The sequence below is a fragment of the Micromys minutus genome, assembly GCF_963924665.1.
Source record: "Micromys minutus genome assembly, chromosome: 23".
In the NCBI taxonomy this organism is placed as follows: domain Eukaryota; kingdom Metazoa; phylum Chordata; class Mammalia; order Rodentia; family Muridae; genus Micromys; species Micromys minutus.
The window spans coordinates 43211223-43218031 of record NC_137958.1 but is presented as its reverse complement, the minus strand read 5'-3'; positions in this window follow the sequence as shown (position 1 = coordinate 43218031).

The following is a 6809-nucleotide window of genomic DNA, read 5'->3' as shown; positions in this document are numbered from 1 at the left end:
GAGAAAGGAAGAAGCCTCCAGGACACTACCAGAACACATGCCCATGCTACAAGCAGAGGCCCATCTGCCATAATTTCCATAGTGTCTTCATTTCTGTAAGATGATGCACAGGCATTGAGTCCATACATTTCAAGAATCAGTTTTCCTTTATTATTATTATTATTATTATTATTATTATTATTATTATTACATTTTAGCCATTACTCCCCTCCAGTACACCCCTTTCTCATCCCATTCATCCTCCTCCCTTTCTCCAAAAGGATGCCCCACCCCCATCCTCTGCCAGGCTTCCCCACTCCCTGCTGCCTCAAACCAGCCAGTCCTCTGTTGTATAAGTGTCAGGGGCCTTGGACTGACTGCTAGGGTATGCAGCCTGGTTTGTGGCTCAGTGTCTGGGAGATTTCAGGGGTCAGGCTTAGGTTAGACTGCTTGTCTTCCTATGGGGTTGCTGTCCTTCTCAGCTTCTTTAAGAATCATTTTTGAGGTAGGTTATCAGGTAGTATGCAGATTTTCTTCAACCTCAATTTGTAGCCAAGGATAACCTTCGACTTTTTGTCTCTATACACGCTAAACTGGGATGAAGATCTGCTTAATGTGATGCTGTGTTCTGCACCCAGGAATTCATGCATGCTACACCTCCAATTCCAACTGAGTTACATGCCCAGTTCATTCCACGACTTCTTTCTTTAGATATTTATCTACTAAAGTTTCTGAAAGGTGATCAGAAGGATCAGTGAGTAATGATGCTTTTCATCTAGACTGACTGCCTGAGAGATTCCTGGGAAAGATATGACGAAAGACAAGAACTGACTTCCATGATTTGTTTTCTGAATTTTCCTTGAGCACCGCAGCATATTAGTGCACGTGCACATACAAAAACCAAATTAAAACATAGCAAAATAGTCAAATTCTCAAATTTTAAAGGCTACTTATTATAGTCACACCAATAAACAAAGCAGAAAACCCTCATTAGCTAGCACAGCTTTGATATGGAAAGTGTATTTAGAAAAATAAAATCCTTTAAAAGAATAAAGATAGCCTCCCTTAATTTTACAATGTTGCATAAAGATAATAAACTTTGGGCATAAAAGGTGGTTCGAAGTAAATTGGGCTCATATCACCAAACCCAGATACCTGAACTTGATCTCTAGATACAGGAGAATATTATACAGACACATATACACAAAATAAATTAAAATGAAATTTAAAATTTTAAAATAAATTGTATCTTTATTCATAATTTTACTATACTTCCCAGTTCTGCTTATAGTCAGTTACATTCAAGTTGACTGGTAGTCTGAAAGTAAACCTGTGTTTAGGTCTCCTTTGATTCAAATGAAACTGAGAGGTGATTTTTGTAGTTCTTGATACTAGGGTATCTTGCATTCATAATTGCCATAGACAATTTTCCTTGTTAATAGATGATCATACTTGTTCTACATTTCAATCGCAGCTTATTTCCTTGCTATGTTTAACTACTCTACTCCCTGTGGTTTTGGCAATATGATGCAAAACTAAGTAATTTAATTAATCTCAATTCAAGATGAGTTAGTTAAATCCTAACTAATTCATTATTTACATATTCCTAACTGTTTCACACTTGGCTGCTAAAAAGTGATAGTCAATACACATCTAAAAATACGTGATATATGAGGATTTAGTGAATAATGAATTCAGAGTTTGATAGGACTGGGAGCATATGCCAACACAGGATGTCACTGAACAACTCAATTCAATACCAATTTGTGAAATTAAGAGATTCTATTCCTCAGTTACATAAATTGGTCTTCTCTGTGTATCACAGACACACTGCAAATGCTCTAATCTGCTGTGATCGCAAAGCTTCTATCATATTGCATGTGTTTATTTTTACAGTTTTAAAGGATAGAGATATTATCTGGAGAGGCAGTAAAACACCATAAATTAGAGTTCATTAATCACATAAAAATTATCAAGTAGGTCAACTAAGTCACTTACAGGGAATTCTAAACGTCATTGAGTGTGTGTGTGTGTGTTTGTGTGTGTGTGTGTATTTATCTCTCTCTGTGTGTATATATATGTATGTACATATCTGTGTGTATCTGTGTGTATGTATGTATATCTCTCTGTGTATGTATATATCTGTGCGTATGTATGTATATCTCTATGTGTATGTATATATCTGTGCGTATGTATGTATATACTTGTGTGCATGTGTTCTTTCTGTGTGTGTATGTAGGTATGTACATATCTGTGTGTGTGTATGCATGTATGTAAGTATGTATATATCTCTGTGTGTGTGAGAGAGAGAGAGAGAGAGAGCTGAGGCCCGTCTTAGCTGACAGCACTGGATGGCATCAGTATGTTTTACCATTCTCTGTTGGTCATCGGTATTTGTGACTTCATAAAAACCAACCAAAACCAAACAAACAGAAAACTTCAAGTGACGACATGTAGCTGTGGAAATGAATAGAGCCATGCGTTCTCCACTGCTTGTATTCATCCCTCTGTGAATATTTAAAAAGGTGTCATAAAGAATACTGGTTTATTTAGTGCTTTTAGACAACAATGTGCTCTTCTTAAAATAGTGCAAGAAACTGACCTTTAATTCAAGCTGGCAGCTAATTTTTCTTAAGGATTTAAAATGATGAAAGTAACATTTTATGCTAAGACTTTTGAAACAGTAAACAAAATAAGAGTTATGTGCTTAAACCAAAACTTATGAACTATGGCTACAAAATTTATTAGCATGGACCTAAAAGCCATTTAAACAAATGAAAATGATTCAGTTTTCACCAGCTTTTCAGTTTCTTTCCAACAGTGAATTGAATACATCCATTAAGGCTATAAACATATTTCAACAGTCAGGGGTCGGCTGGGATTCTGCCCACAAATTTTTGCACATGCCCAGAAAGTAAGAAGGCTGTCTCTGAACCTGAGAAGCAAGAGGAAGTAGAAAGTATACATCACTAAGTAGTCAGATTAAATCTTTGTTTTCATATTTTTTTTACAAACCACTACCTATATCCATAAGTATTATTTACATCTTGATATAGTTTATTTGCCTGTATCTTAGGACAGTATCACAAGGACTATTTATATAGAGGTTTCAAGTTTTACTTTCTTTGCAATCAGCTGGAAGCTCTGTACTCTATTGATGTAGTTTGGCAAAAATAAAGGGTACATCGATCATCAGCCAACTATTATCTACCATGGATGGGTAGAGTCTCATTTGTTTACATGAGTGCAGGTTCACACCCTGAAAACCATGCTCAGTCTTAATATGGCCAACTACAACAGTACACCCTCTCCTCACTCAGAGGTTTCACTCTCCCTGGATATTTGTAAAGATCTCATCTTATATTTTCATATTTTATTGAATTATCTAGCTTTTTGCTCTCAGGTGCCTCATTTGACCCTGGTTGACATGACACACTGTAATCTGAAAGATATTTCCTCTTTGAAATATTAGGTTATGGGACAATTTTTATAATTTTATTCTTTTAAGGACAACCAAGAGTTATGCTCCTTTCTATCTCTGTCAAATTGTACTACTTATCCTTCTTCAATACAAAGTGCACTGTGTAACTGTAGTATATTGTACATCATTTTGTCACTATATAGTAAAGTATCACACATTCATGAAACATTACTGAGATTAAAGACTGCTCATTTAATATATACCTTATGATATATCAGAGTGGTATAATATTCCATCTGTGTAACTCCTTTAAGGGAGTTAATATGGCATTACAATTTAGCCCACATTTCAATGATAACATTGGGGAAAATATGTAGAAACTAACCCATAATTTGTTTTTTTTGTTAGTTTTCAAAAATAATTGTTATAAGTCATTGCTTCAGTAAGCCTGACACTTTAATAATCCATTAACTTGATAGAAATACATAGCTCTTTGTACAACAGCTACTGATCTCCAAGCCCCAAATCTGTTGTAGGATTTCATCAAACAAGCACAAACGATTATCCAGGGACACAGATATATGATAACAACAGACGGTAACATAATCTCTGCAGAATAAAGTTAATGTGTGTTTCCCACTACATTTTACACTTTGACAACCTCATTAAAGAGTGACTCAAGAGTGTTATTATTGCCCTATCTTATTTTCACAACAGCCCACTGCTTTATGTTCAAAGCAATAAGCTATTCATTTATTTGTGAAATTCATTATGTCAAAAAAAAAAAAAAAAACACAACAACCCACAGGAAAAAAAAAAAAAACCTCCCAGAAATTCTGTAGTAATCAGTAACAGTAAAATGAAATGTTTTACATATAAAACATCTGCCATTTTAAATTTGACTAAAGAAAAATTGAACCCCTATTCTTTGATAGATTTTCATAACCCTTAAACACAACATCTCTTCCTTATTAAGAATCTTGGCTGCAATGTTTCAGAATGTATGGAAATGAGTATAATACAACTCAATTTTGAAAAGAAAACCATGTAATTCAATATTAAATAGGATATTCTTGAAGTTAAAAAGTACATGTTTTAGCTTTATTCTAAGTGGTGCAGTATCTTAATTTGTAACACTCAGAAATATTTGAAGGATTTCAATATCCCTACAACTCAGGTAGACATTCCCTGTTCAGACACCTTTCCAGAAATCTAGGTAAGCTGCCATTAAATTTATTCCAATATCTCTATGCCCCTAGAACCAATCTTCAGATTCCTCCCTAGCACTGCAACAGATCATCTCTTGTTGGCCCCTGCTTCCCCCAGGATTCAAGACCCACAAGCATTCCCAGTGAATACAATAGCCAAGCAAGCAAGTAAAACACACAGGACACAAACTATGAAAATCCAGAAAAGAAACAGAAACCAAGGAACAAAACACCCACCTAACAAAGACAAGCCCAGAAACCAGCATTTAGAACGATAAACACCCTACACCCATACATCTAAATTTTAACATAAATGAAAACATAGTAAAAATTAGGCAGAGCAATACATTTCCAGTGGAGACATGCTGTTCTATCACAGGAACTGTATATTCCAACATAACTAAAACACAAGGAAAAGTCTTTAACTACCCTCTGTTGAAAAGGATGGGTTTTTTGAAAAGAAAATGAATTAATCTCTTAAAGAGTTCATAAAAGCAAAAGTAATCAGAGTCAATGAATCAACCAATCTCTCATTGTAAACCAAAAAATCCAAACCAAAACAAACAAACAAAAAAATCCAATAAACAAATAATTGGAGGAAATTAAAGTCCCCTAAAGAATAACAAGGAAAATCCAAGTTGTGTACCAAACAAATACAACTGTTCAAGAACTGAAAACGGAAATAGAAACTGTAAAGAAAACATAAACTGGGGATATCTGGGAATGAAAATCTTAGGACTAATGAATAGGAAATACAGAAGCAAGGTTCACCAACAGAATACCACCCCAGGAACTGAAGAAATGATGGAAAATTTGACATATTGACTAAGAAAAAATGTTAAATTTAGAAAACTTCTGACACTAAACTTCCAGAAAAATCAAGACATTAGGTAGATACCAAAAGTATGAATAATAGGAACAGAGGAAGAAGAAGAATATGAGCTTAAATACCCAGAAATATTTTTAATAAAGTTATATAAGAAAATGTGCTAACCTAAAGAACTACATGTTTATAAAGCTACAAGAAGCATAGTGACCACCCAATATTTGTAATAGAAAATAAAGTCCTCTTGTCATTCAACAATCAAAACACCAAATAGACTGAACAACAAGAGCAAAAGAAAAAGGCAAAAATGGCGTAACATAAAAGGCATCCCTTATAGAATTAAACATGGAACCCTTCTCCACTGCTGGTGGGGTTGTAAACTGATACAACCACTCTGGAAATCAGTCTGGCGATACCTCAGAAAATTGGACATAATACTACCTGAAGACCCAGCTATTCCACTTCTGGGCATTTACCCCAGAGATACTCCAACATACAAGAAAGATACATGCACCACAATGTTCATAGCAGCTCTATTTATAATAGCCAGAAGCTGGAAAGAACCCAGATGTCCTTCAGTAGATGAATGGATAAAAATTGTGGTACATTTACACAATAGAGTACTACTCAGGTATCAGAAAAAATGGTCTAACGAAATTCTCAAGAAAATGGATGCATCTAGAGAATATCATCCTGAGTGCGATAACCCAGTCACAAAAGAACAGACATAACATGCAGTCACTGATAATGCGATACTAACCCCAGAAAGCTCTGAACACCCCAGAAACAACCCACAGACTGTGTGAAGATCAAGAAAAAAAGAAAAAAAAGAAAATATTTTAATTAAAATAGAACTGTATCACATCCCTTTTTTTCCTATAGCCCCCCCCCCAGTTTCTCTCCTATCTCCTCAAATTAATAACCTCTTTTTGTATATTATTGTTTCATATATACATATGGGTATATATATGTACCCACAAATATTTAATTACAACCTTATAAAATGTGTTTTTATACTTTTATGCAAAAATGCTTAAAAATTTGTACATTTATCTTTGTTTTTTTTCAAAATAAAGTTTAAAAAATACCAATGAAAAGAAGGAATTAAACCTGGATTCTCAGAGGAGACTCTAAAAGCCAGATGTGCTTGGACAATGAGTTACAAAATTCAAGATATTGCAGATGCCAGCTCAGACTTCCATACCCTGCCAAACTTTTAATCACCTCAGATGAAAAAATAAATAACATATTGCATGAGCAAGTCAAATGTAAGCATTAAGCATTATCTCACTATAAATTCAGCCCTACAGAACGTTTTAGAAGGAAAAAAATGAGGTTAAGTAGACCCATGAAAAAAAGAGAAAATAAATAATCT